The sequence below is a fragment of the Peromyscus leucopus genome, chromosome 14, assembly GCF_004664715.2.
Source record: "Peromyscus leucopus breed LL Stock chromosome 14, UCI_PerLeu_2.1, whole genome shotgun sequence".
Lineage (NCBI taxonomy): Eukaryota > Metazoa > Chordata > Mammalia > Rodentia > Cricetidae > Peromyscus > Peromyscus leucopus.
The window spans coordinates 76,659,516-76,673,201 of NC_051075.1; the positions used below are offsets into that span (position 1 = coordinate 76,659,516).

At 36.0% G+C, this 13,686-nt stretch overlaps 1 long non-coding RNA gene and 1 pseudogene across 1 annotated transcript; both read left to right on the top strand.

Annotated features, from left to right (window-relative positions):
* The first annotated feature begins 915 nt into the window (after positions 1-915).
* On the top strand, positions 916-4,560 carry LOC114684507. Its single transcript, XR_003733350.1, has 2 exons — positions 916-2,710; positions 3,804-4,560. It is a non-coding gene; the product is annotated as an uncharacterized LOC114684507 (long non-coding RNA).
* Positions 4,561-10,866: 6,306 nt separating this feature from the next.
* Positions 10,867-10,928, top strand: LOC114684548 (annotated as a pseudogene).
* Positions 10,929-13,686: the final 2,758 nt, after the last annotated feature.

The following is a 13,686-nucleotide window of genomic DNA, read 5'->3' on the forward strand; positions in this document are numbered from 1 at the left end:
AGAATGGGTATGGATTTGGGTGGGTGTGTAAATGGGGAGGATCTGGGAGGTGTTGGTGGAGAGGATACTGTAATAAAATATATTGTATAAAAATATATTTTCAATAAAAATGATTTTTTTCTATCACTAAAAAGTGTGAAGTACAATTATTGAAAGTGAATGGAAGGATCGATGGAAATATATATAAATAATATGAGTGAGTGGATGCTTACCTAATTGTCTAAACCACATCATAAGATAAAAGATGTTGAGAATAGTGAAGTCCATGTGGAATGGGAGTGGATTCGACCCAAACACATCATATGCTTGTATGAATATTTTTAAAAAGGAAAGTAAAAGCAATTCTTTTACTAACGGGGAAAAAAGAAAAGGCTAAAGAGTGTTGTCTTTTTGGCTAAGGAAAGTGTACATATGTGTCTGTGTTCACAGGGAAATGAAACCCCGTCATTGCTAAAGCCCTGGCTAAGTGTCCACGCGGTGCTGGTTCCATCCCCAGCACTAACAAAGAAGTTGGTCATTGGTCAAAATACACTTTCGTGTTAATGACCCTCTCAATACTGATAAATAATAACATATTTGTGCATTCTATCCAGAAAATATAAATATCAAAAAGGAAATACTTCAATTATCACATAAACATGGAAGCAAAGACTTAAGAGTGACAGGGGCATATTTTTTAAATGAAGTATTCTACATTGTGTTCCTTGAAAAGGACACATTTGAGCTGAGTTCGAGATTCATCTATAACCATTGATATGTGAGTAACTCTATAGGTTTAGAGCATAGCAACTAATATTAGGGGTTTTGGGGTTTTTTGTTTTTGTTTTTTTGTTTGTTGTTTTTTCTAGACAAGGTTTCTCTGTGTAGTTTTGCGCCTTTCCTGGAACTCACTCTATAGCCCAGGCTGGCCTTGAACTCACAGAGATCCTCCTGCCTCTGCCTCCCGAGTGCTGGGATTAAAGGCGTGTGCCACCACCGCCCGGCTGATGTGAGTTTTAATGTATCTATAAAGAGTGTATAATGTATAAGTTTTAATGTATATATACTCTCTAGTTGGAATCTATTAAATACAATTGAATGAAAGTAGCCATGGTAAATATAGACTTGGTATGTAGTATTACATTGGTCAGTCCATATATGAAACCTTAATGGGTCACAAGTGAGTTATATATCATTGCAGCAGATGATTGTCTAGATAAAGACTTAGCTAAGGTTCATTAATGTTTAAAGTGTATTAGATTAATGTTTAAAATGTATTAAAGTGTAGACTTTTGATTATTCACCGGTAGCTAGTGAGTTAATTGGTAAGCAAGGCTGGATAATAAGAAATGAAGTAGCCAAACCCTGGATCAATATCACTGCTGGTGTGAGTCATAGGTGGTGAAGTGCATCTGGAACACTGAAACCCCAGAGGAAAATAATTAGAGCTGTTGCCCACTCCAGAATGAATGCTATAGATAGATTCGTGATTTCATAAGACTCTTGTCTGAGTTTGTTTTTCACAGGTTTTGATTATTTTGTAGTCAGAAAATCAATAAGAGGATGTACAATCAAAACACTTGGTTGGACATGTTAAAGAGGTATGTTTTTTATTGTGAGTGATTTAAAAGTATAAAGAATAATATATAATTATAAATAAGTAAATTTGAAAGGGGCATAGTATCATATAATTATAGCAAAATGAGAAAGAGAACACTATGAACAGTATTAATGCTAATAAATAGTGATAATTGGCCAAAGGACAAATGTTCAGAGGTATTTCTTATGGCTAATAGTAATGGCAGAGAATCTAAGTGATGGCTGGTATTCTTGCATTGGATTAATGGAAGTTCAATGGTGTCTTGTTCTTCTTAATAGACTATGAAATATACATCCAAGTAATTTCACAGTGATTCAAAGATACCAGGATCAGTGGAAGAAATGTCTCAATTTTATCAGGGTCTGCTTCACTGTGTAGTGAGGTTGAGGCTACACAGAACTATATAAGTCCCTGCCTTTAAGAAAGTCCAATTACTCAATGTACACAGTAAGCAAGGAAAGATGAAAAAAAGGAGTATATCTGTGCCCATTCTTAGTGTATGCATAGAGCAGCAAGGATAGTTAGTGTGAACGTGTACTCAAACTAGCCCCACCCCCCAAGAAGCCCATGATAAAACATCAAGGCTTTTTTTAACTGAGTTTTTAATAATTAATAGATACTTATTATATTGTCATTAGAGATTTACTAACTAATTAAACAATAAGCTAGACGAGAATAACTAGAAATGGGTCCTACCATGTTTGCTGTTGCTGGTGGTATATGAATCCCACAGTGGGTACATTGTTTGATGCTGTCAGGTCCAGCAAAGACAAGATAAAATGTACCATTTATGTTTAAAGGGCTCCTACATGTGGATGCCAAGAATGCAAAGGGACCTTTTTCCTTAGATTGTTTTTATGCAACTATATTCTTTTACTGTACACAGATAAATGTGACTACTACCACAGACATCAAATGTAGACAGATGAGAGTAGGAGGCCTGTAGCATACTGGCAAAGTCAGATAAGTATTAACATATATTACTTCAAATTCATATACACATAAGTATCTTGATAAAAGAACATGGTCTTAATCTCCTTTTTACTGTGTTTTGCTTTTGACATCCTAGACTGAACTGCGAACTGGCTTCTGTGTTCCTCAGCTTTCTGGTCCCTACCATTGCCTCTGAGGGTAGGAGCATTCACTTCACTATAACAGAGTTCTTGGTTTGATTGTTTGTTTTTAATATATTCATTGTAGCATTAAAATAAATAGGAAATATAATTCTTCCAAGACAAACATGGTCCAAAGAATGAATAGGAATTGTATAAAATACCTTGATTCATTGATATTGTCAACCATGAGGATAATTGATACAGAGGGCCTTATTCAATTAGAGATTAATTCCCAAGACAAATGGCAGGGGTGTCAGGGTGACATCCTTGAGCTTTTGTGATTAATTCATTTATTATTAGTAAATCAATGAGCCAACCAATAAACAACTTTAGATGAGAATGAAGTTGGACCCACAGCAAGACCAATGGTGGTGACTTAATGGCATAGGTCTACTCCATTGTCTGTGCCTCTGTGTCTGTGTCAGAGACCGAAGCTCAAGACAGACATGAGCTTGCTCAATTCCTGTCTTGTTAATGATAGTGTGGAAGAGAGTTAGGAATATACAATGATCTTGTTTGTTACATCTATTTGTCTTGCGAAGAGTGGAACAGTTTGTCCCATAGCATATGCCTGTGGAGGTCAACTTCTGGGAATCAGTTCTCTCCTTCTACCATGTGGCTCCTAGAGATTGGTCATCTGACTTGGTGGCAGGTGCCTCTTACCACTGAACCATCTCACTGGTCCAGGACCTTGGTTCATTTTTCTATTTACATGCTTCATTTTATCTATGTAAGTTGCTTGTAGACTAATCAACATATATATAAGTAAATAAATCAAAGCCTTGCCCTGCTATGAATTCATGCAAGGAAGCACAAATATTAGTGTAAACTATTTATATTGTTGTATGTTAAGAAAAAGCATGGGCCAAAAGCCCAAGTTTTTTTTTTTTTTATTAAGGATCATATAGGCAGTGTACCGAAAAATAATGGTTAATGTTATGAACATGTGTCATACTTAAAAATGCAGTCACATACAAAGATGGTCATTTTGATATAGGTTCTTATAACACAAAAATTCCAATAAATATCTGAATGAATTAATTAGTGAAGAGGATGAAAAAGGACTATTTGGGGATAGTCTTTCTCACATTCTTTGTTCTTTCTCTAAGGAACAGTGCTTTCCAGTTAATGGAGGACTCTGCCATGCTGCTTGTTCATGGGTGGAGAGCACAGAGACCAATGTGAGTGAGAATTAATGTTCATGAGCTTGTGAGTTTTTCTTGAAGCATTTATTACATTATTAAAAGTTTAAAGAAGTCCCAACAAGGCCAACTGTGGAAAATGATAAATATGGAATTAGCATGAAATATTACACTTATAAATTCATTGATGATAATTAGAGAACATGATATGAGTATGGCCAACAATCCTAAAGGCACAAAGAATACTTATTGCTCTTAGATTTCATGAACCATAGTTTTTAAATTTATGACTATTGAATTAAATTACTTCTTTAATAAACACATGTAAATTAGTGTGAATAAAGAGGTCCCAACCAGGACCAATGATGGTAATGAGGGTTTAATGAGTTGTGGTGATGTGTGGTATAAGCCCAAAATGCTGAGGTCTGGTTAATTAATACAGGTAGTATGATGATTTGTCAAAGAAGAATCTAAGACAACAAATGATTGTCTGTATAGAAGATAAGCACATTTAAGGTTCTTGCTTTTGAGTTTTTATCCATAGTTCCAATTTTATTGTTATTAGTGAATTAATAAGTTAAATAGCAATCAGATGTAGATGACTGTGAAGAAAGAGTCATGACCCAGAACCATTGTTGAGGTGGTCACATGTGAGTCAGAAAAGATGAATAATTCATGTGTGGGCCTTCAAGGCATGATCATGTTGACAGCTTTCAGGAAAATACAAGGACTTTATTCTTACCTTCGTGTTCATGAATAAATAATACTTTTAAAAAAGAATAACATTTAAAATTTATCTTTAAATAATTTCATACATATATGCAATGCATCTAGGCCATATCCACCTCTAACTCCCTCCTTTTAGTTCCCCCTAAGATCCCTAAACACATCTTCCCAACATCATGTCATTCCTTAAAGAAAAACAAAACTTTTAAAGTATAACTCATTGAGTCTAATTAATGCTGCCCATTTGTGCATTCGATTAGGGCATCCACTGGGGCATGAACAGCCTACCAGCGACTACTCCCCTACACTTCTTTTAAAATAGCAGTACTGTTTGTTGTTTAAATGCACAATAAGAATACTGATACTGATTGGGATGGATGGCCAGCAGTTACTGTGTTGTGCCTTCAGCTGGGGAGGATATGGATAGTTACCAGTGACAGCCAATGGTTTGTGTCATGTGTAGGCTTATTTGTCATATTGGTAGAAAATGAGTACATATTATTGCACATTAATGGACAACATGACTATGTTAGCAGATGACTAAAAAGAAAGACTAATGGAGAACTGTTCTTTTCTTTATGGTCTCTATTTCACCTTCTTCAAAATGGACTCACTGATTGCTTAAGAATGTGTTGGAATGGAGAACATGTGGAACACCCCTGTGAGTAACTGAAGTCTTATTTTGATTTGGGGCCCTTGTTCCAAAACATTTTTTGTACTTTATTATGTATTAAATATGATAAGTTCTCAAATAGGATTTGAGATGATGACTGATAATGAACAGTATCAAGCATACCAACTAAAGATAGAATAAGTGAGGGATTTACCTAACTTGGTCTTGGGTTTTTTGAATCATGTATTTCACTAGAATCAATGAACAAATAAATTGTTCAATGAAAATGCAGAAGTGAATCATGAAAGGGAATTTTATGAATGGATTGACGATGACTACTGGTTCAGTATGATTACAACAATGAGGTCCATGTACAAGAGACCCTAAGCTGTGCTTCAGGTGGAGGGGTTATCTCAGTGTTGATTTTGCCTTCTCCTCTTTGTACTTCCCAGGATGGACCTTTGTACTGTTCTGAGAAGCTACAAGCTTCACAGTGCTCCTTATGTGTATAAGAGTGGGACCAATGTGAATAAGCGAGGCAATGATGTTTTGGGGTGGTCTGTTTAAGATATCCACTGACTGCTATTTGATAAGTAGCAACTGTAATCAAAGAAGGTCCATGATGGACAATGAAACTATAGATTGCCCTGAAACATTGTATTGATGAATTGACTAGTTGATTAGTTTTATAATGAGAGTAGCTGATAAAAGAGATGCATTCAATGACGTAAGTGAATCTGTAGGCTATTTTAGGGAGAAGTATCAATTTTTCCCTGCCATGAGAGTTATGTTTCATAGATAGTTAATGGTATTAGAGAAGTGAAAGATTAATTAGTAAACAAGTGTAGATTTTTATATGAAAAAGACATCTCAATGTCTTGGTCCAATTATTATAATTAATGGTATATGAGAGGTCATGCAGGATGTATTTCCATGTATGTCTGGAGACTGTAGGTTTTTCAGAAACAGGAAGTGTGGTCAACTTCCTGAGATCATTTGCAAATGATCCAATGGACTGATGTTAATAATATATAAAAATCTGATTCTTTTAGTTTGGGTGGAGTGGTGCAATTTTCTGATTTATTGATACATCTTAATAGAAGTACAATCCAGCCGGGCGGTGGTGGCGCCCGCCTTTAATCCCAGCACTTGGGAGGCAGAGGCAGGTGGATCTCTGTAAGTTCAAGGCCAGCCTGGTCTACAGAGCGAGTTCCAGGACAGACCTGTTACACAGAGAAACCCTGTCTCGAACCCCCCTCCCCCGAAAAAAGAATGTACAATCTAAATACAAATGGTCCAAAGTCATGAATAGAATCAAGTCTTAACTCAGCTATTAAATCATTATATTTCCATACCATTTTATAGCATATTACAAAAACAAAAAACACAAAACCAAAAACAACCCTTTTCTATTACCTTGATTGGAAATGAGTCACTTGTCAGACAACAGGAGCACTCAGTACACTTGTTTGAGGCCTTTGCTAGCTTGTCCCTGAGTGCTAATGTGTCATAAGTAAATCAATAAACACAAGTGCTGTGAATGAGGATAAATGAGTCTGCTGAAGCACAGCCTCGTTGTGAGCTTGTTTACTGGAACAGAGTTTGTTCTTTCGTGTCTCTACCGCTGCCGCCTGTAGATAAAAATAGACTCAGCCTGTGACCCACGTCAGCAGCCAGCTTATACACAGATGTGCGAGTACTCAGTGTCTCTGTCGAAGCTACTTACGATTTTATATGTTTTTGACCTTTAGAAAATTAGAAAAAGTTACGTAAATATCCAAATTAAAAAACATTTAAAGAAAGGAAAGGGAGCTAACTGTGTACCAATGTATGTTTAATACCATGGATTATGAATTAGTCATTGTGCTACACCAGAGCCCTGTTTACAAAGAGATCAAGGTTTTCTCATTCATTTTCATAGCTGTACATTGTTCCATCTTAGATTTCCCCATTATTCCATTTATTCCACATTTCTGCATTAAGAGATTTGTGGCTCAGATAATTGAAGTTTATAATAGATTCATGCTAAGCACAGTATGATGCACAGAGACAGGTGTCTAAAATAAATTAAACAGTGATGGTGCATCGTCAATGGGATGGTTATGTTATGCTCTTTACCATATACCCAATATCCCTGGGAGCAATATGATAGAATTGTTCCAGTTCTAGGATTGCAGAAACCAGTGCAAGGAGCCACAAGGTGTCTGCCTTCATCTGAGGGGTTTGCTTAAGGGTGTCCACTAAGTTGTTAGTGAATATCATCAGTGTAATCAGGAATATGTTATGGCTAATGTCCTTGTCCTGGGTCAGTTGTGAGTTTCAAACTGATTGTTTTATTATGAAAAAGAAAACATTAAATAATTATTCATAGGAGAAAAACATGATATAATGGAGAGGATATTATTTTATAACATTTTAAAACATTTTTTATATTGTGCACAATGGATATATCTTGGATGAGGCCAAGAGAACAACCAATGCTCATCCTTCATTGGAATTTTCACATGCACTTGCTGCATGTGTTAAAAAATAGTGCAAGCAGGGACTGGAGAGATGGCTCAGGGGTTCAAAGAACTGACTGCTCTTCCAAAGGACCTGAGTTCAATGCCCAGCAACTACATGGCAGCTCACACTTGTCTGTTAAGCCAGTTTCAGGGGACCCCAACACCCATGGCCAAAACACCAATGCACATAAAAATAAAATAAAATATATATATAAAAGAGTGAAAATATATGCAAGTGACTATTCATATAACCAATGTACAAAAAAAAAACGAAACCTATTTAAAGAACTGAGAGCCAACACTTATGATACATTTAAATATTAGCACAAACTTCAAAAAGATCAAATCTAGCTCACTAATTCTTTTAAGTTTCTTTAAAATAATATTTTTAATTATTCTTTGAAAATTTCATATACCTATACAATGTATCTTGGTCCTATCTGCTTCCAAACTCTTCGAACACGTCTCTTTACAATTTTCATGCCTTCACTATTTTTAAATTATTATTATTTTTAACTTATGGAGTCAATAGTACTTCCCAGATGCACCTACTTTGGTGTGGGGTCATCCACTGGAGTGTGAGCAACCTGCTGGTGGCCAACTTACCCCCCAAAAGTAATTTTCTATCCCCCACTTCTTACTGGCGTACAGTAATTATACATAGTAGTGGGCTCCATTACAACATTTTCCTATATGTATATGATGTACTTTGATCACATTCATGACCCAATTAGCATCTGTTATCCCACTGATCCCTTCTTTTTCCTCTTTGGTCCCTTTTTACTTTCTTATCTTGAGTGTGTGTGTGTGTGTGTGTGTGTGTGTCTGTGTCTGTGTCTGTGTGTGTGTCTGTGTGTGTGTACATGTATGTAAAAAATTGATGCATCCTCTAAATATTCCTTAAAAGTTAAATGTGTATGGTACTTTTATTGTGAAGCAGGAGTACAGAGATATAAATGCTGCTCCATGTCAGAGTAGTTCATGGTAGTTCATGCCGTAAATTGGAAGAACACACAGATTATACAGGGAAGAGCAAGGGAGGATATGGAGCGCATTGCCTCCCAACTGTTTTTATGACCAAAGTGTCCATGACCTTCTGAGGTCTGTTGCACACAGGGATTTGCATGTTTGTTTCTGCAGGGATGAGCACACGGATTTTAGTAATATTCAAGGATCATCCTCTCAGGTTTTTTTTTTTTTTTTGCATCATAGATTTGATTTTGTTATTAAAAATCAGCAAATGAAAGAATAAACACGACAGTGTACAAAGTGAGAGAATGGTCTATGCAAGCATAAAAGCTTGTGGTGAGGCAAGATCATTATTAATGTATCTTAGGCCCCTTGAAGCTCACGAAGCATGAAGTGGACTGGGGAAGGCTGCCTTTTGGGGTATGGGTAAGTGGGTTGAGTAATGACATGGGATAGGCAGGATTCTTACTTTGGGTCCATGATGAGTTCAAGTATTTATATGCTTAAGAAAAATAACAACAAACAAAACGAAAAAAAACATGGTAATAAATACTAAAATGACTAAGAAAATGGAATTTGAAAGTCATGCATTAATGTTATGACTCTGTCAATGGTGGGTTTTTGAACACTGTTGTTGTTTTGAGAGAGGGTCTCACTGTGTAGCCCTGGAACATGGCATGTAGACCAGACTAGCCTGGACCTCACAGAGATCTACTTAGCTCTGCCTCCTGGGTGCTGGGATTAAATGCCACTACATTTGGCATCTCTCAATATTTGATTAGCAGCATTGCCTGTGTGCTTCCGAATAAATGCACTGAGCTGACTAAAGCATGATTATGGAATCTAGGTGCCAAGAACAGAGATGCGAATCAGTGATAGGGCCTTTTCTTCGGTATTAGTGGCTTTCTTACTAAAAACATTAAGAAATGCATTTATGTTGTCAAGAAATCCAGCCAGATGCTGCTAAGGGATCAATACAGTATCAGTTCTTAAGAGGGCATTTACAGTACTGGGATTGGTTCCTGAAAGATACGCTTGAGAGTGAGATGTCTCTATATCGACATTCTTTATAGATACAGCAGTAAATTGATTATATTGGAAGGCAGGTATTTATTACTGTTAACTAATTGGAAAATTAACAGATAAATGTGGTAATGAGAGAAGAAGAGTTGAAATTCTGACCCAAAAAGATGACCACAGGTACTTATCATAGGTGATGAATAATTCATCTCAGAAATTCTGGGTTAGTGCAGAGACAGAAATCTGTTGTATTAGCTTTTCTGGGGCTATTCCCATGGAGACATCAACTATCCCAAAAGGTCATGTTTTTTGGAGTTTTGTGCTTCATGAATTTTTATTGTTATTACCAAAAATAAAAAAATCAATGGCCAAATTTACACTTTAATTACATAAAGAAACATGAAGAAATTTGTTCAATTTTTAAAGATATGAAAGGAGGCAATCAATATTATTAATACAATTTGTAAATACTGCAGTTCCCAAGTTAGTGGTTCTGGGGAGCTGTCTCCAATCCCAAGATTGGACAGATGGGCAGAAATTGTAACCTGTCCTCTTGCTCGGAGCCAGTGATTTGGACCATGGTTCTTGTTGTTACTGTTGCTAGGAGAAGAAATACTGTGACTTTATATATTCAGGGTGTTTTTTTTTTTCCTTGTTATGGTTGTTTTAAAACTCACGTTGTTTTAGTTAAGAGAAAATATATAGGTTGTGAAGCATTAATACACAAGTGTGAGGTGCAGGATGAAATAGACATGAAAATCTTCTTAGTGCTCTACTTGGTACTCCCAGGGTGTCTGCACTGCTAATGCCTTATGCCTTCTCCTCCAGTCCCAGGCTCAGGCTGCCGCCACGTTCTGGCACAAATGTGGAGGTTGGTGAGTGTAGTCAATGTTCTTGGTTTAGTTCAGGGGCTTTGTCTCCAGACTTTCACTCTAGGGCTGCACGGTGTCCAAGAGACCCAAGAACTTTCAACTGTAGTTAAATGCAATTAGGGATTATTAGATTCACAGACAGGTAGAAACCAAATGACTGATGCAATAGAAAATTTCATGTGAAATGAGTCTAGATACAGGATGAGAATATCTCAGCTGTTCTTAGATTTGTGAATAGACCATCCGAGGTTAGTATTAGGAAGTTAGTAACTCAGAAATGAACCCAAACAATATAGAAGCAGCTAGAAAACAGAAAGGACTAGTCCTGGATCCATGATGACCAATGGTGTCATATTAATCATACATGATTCATCAGAAACAGGTCCACATGGAAAAACTAGTCCATTTCTTCTGTTTTAAAGTGCTTCCGTAGACTGGCTTATGTAACAGGATTTTTTATGGTTACATATTTTTATTCTATTTTCACTATGGGATTAACGTGAAGAATCAATTTGATAAAATAGATGAAACAACATCCATTCCACAATGCTAATGGGAGGTATATTAATATATATTGAAACTAGGGTAGTCCAAGGGGAAATTAATGGAATGTGCATTTGACCATGTGGCTAGTGATGGTCTATATGTTACACAAGTAGTTAGTATTCTCCACCAGTCTCAAGTTTAGAATTGTTCATTTTATTAGAAATGAGAGATATGATACTTCATATGATACTAAGGGAAAGCCAAGAAGAAAGGATACATGGTAGGGAGGTCTCAGGTTCCTTATCTCTTCTTTGCTCCATACTCAAGAATGACCACACTGTGTGAGTGGAGGGTCCTCCAAGGTCAGGAGTACTGCATTCTGATAAGAATAAGAGTGACACCAATGTGAACTGAAGGCTTCTTGTCTTGTTTTGGGTGGTTTGAAATACCATTTAACAAGTATTTACAGGGTAGCTAATGATGTCCAACTGAATATCAATGGCACAAATAAGAACTGCATAAAAATTTTTATTCATAATGAAAATATGAAAACTGTTGTGGATTAATGTAATGAATATGTTAATGTTAGAGAGAGTCCATGTATAGATTAGTAATGATAGCACCCATTGGAAGTGGTTGTATATCATAGGGTTTATAATTATATTAACTGATCAAATGAAAAGTAGAAATGAGTATAGAAAAGAAGATTTAATCCTGGATCACTGATGATCAATAGTGCCATATGAGTCACACACAATGGACCCAGCTTCTTTCCCAACTTTCTATGTTTGGAATAATTCTGTCAGTAAAATGGAATGTATTTTTTTTTCAGTTTATATGTTCATTTATTTCCATCCTGCTAGTTTGAAAGCATTGTTGTCTGGATGGAAATAACTTTTGTACTTTCGTGTCCTCGTTGGCTAGAGATGAGGTAGACAGTATAATTAATAGATAATAGTCAACATCTGGGTCAAGGAAAGTAGCATAAAGAGCCTCCAAATAATGACTTCCTAAATAGCCAACTAAAGGGAGAATGATAAGCAGAACTAAAATAGATTAGCCCATCTTTTTAATGAGCTGTTTTGCTTTGATGTCCTGGGCCTGGATGCCCTGAGCCAGGGGACACATCTTTCCATGGGCTTGAGCTCCATGGTTACATGCATGTGTCAGAAGCACGAAATGGTGCATAATAATATGCTGTGACTGCTTTGACTTTTAAAAAGAATGAAAGTTAACCAGAGAAGCTAAAATATGTCTACGGTAAACATTAGACTGGAAGTTTTTTGTGTATGAACCACCTAGCTTAGTTTACAAAATACATCTGAACTCTCTGGAAGCAATGATATAGAAACATCTTAGTGACTGTTCAAGGGTCTACTTTTTATTACTTTTATTTTTTAATCTATGAATGAATCAACAAACTAATATGAAATAGAGAAAGAGGATCAATTTGATTGTTACCTAAAGTCAGCTTCCTATATCCACCACACCAAAGCCATTTAACCGTGACTCAGCATCCACTGATTCTCCTTTACTACCTCTGCATCTCTACAACCTCCCCGTCTCTGCTACCATTCAACTCCCAGTTTCCCTGAGGTCAGTTTTCAACATGAATGAGTTCATGTACTACTTATCCTTCTGTGCCTAAATTATTTCTCTTTACATTAATATCTGTAGCTCGATCCACAATGTCACTTTTTTAATAAAAATTAATTTGTGTCCAAATAGAATCTAACAAGGCCTTAAGAGACTAGAAACTTGACCATGCTCCAGTGTTGGATTCACACACATTTGGGTCACACTAATTTTAGACTCCATATGTTATCTGAGAAAAAAAGTTGAGAGAGATACAGGGGTCATCCCAGAGGGAGTGGGTTGTTGGATATGAACAAAATACATTATATACACATATGAAATTCTTGTAGATTTTATATATATATACATATATGTATATATATAAACTTGAAAACTCATAATAATATAGAAAACTGAAAAGAAAAAAAATTCATCAGAAGGATGACAAGTAATTGAATTTAAAATGGGCATTGTACTTTGGTCCCCTTTGAAAGAGAGCAAGGTCAGATGTGCCAAGTATCGTATTCTGAGCTTATGAATCATGTTTATTGATTTACTTTAATTAATCGCTTAGAATAAAAATAGAAATGTTATAATTAAAAAGGCAAATAAGAACCAGTGTTGGTGGCTGCTGTCAAATGAGCCTTGTAGGGTGAATAAAATATGCCTAGACTCTGGAGTCGAATGCAAAAGAAATATTGTTCATTGTCTTATTAGAAGGTGTCTTCAAGACAGACTTGGCAATATCCAAGGCTCTTGGTCCTGGCCTTTGTGTCAAAATTAGATGAATGAGAACATCAATCACTCAATTAATGAAATACTGTCTAACTATAAAAATACATGTCTTGGCACATTATAATGTGTTAAGAAAACAGTAAGATCCTGATTTAGATGTCTGACTCCCTTACTTGCCCTTCATTGGCTAAAGATAGTTCAGACTTTATATAGTAAAGCCAATGTTCTCAGTATATGGAAAATTTAAAATTCTCTTTCATTAAAAGGAATAAAAACAAAAACAAAACCTTATACTGTTAAATTAATGAGTGTATAAATGACTCCAAAGCACTTGTTCTCAACCTGTGGGT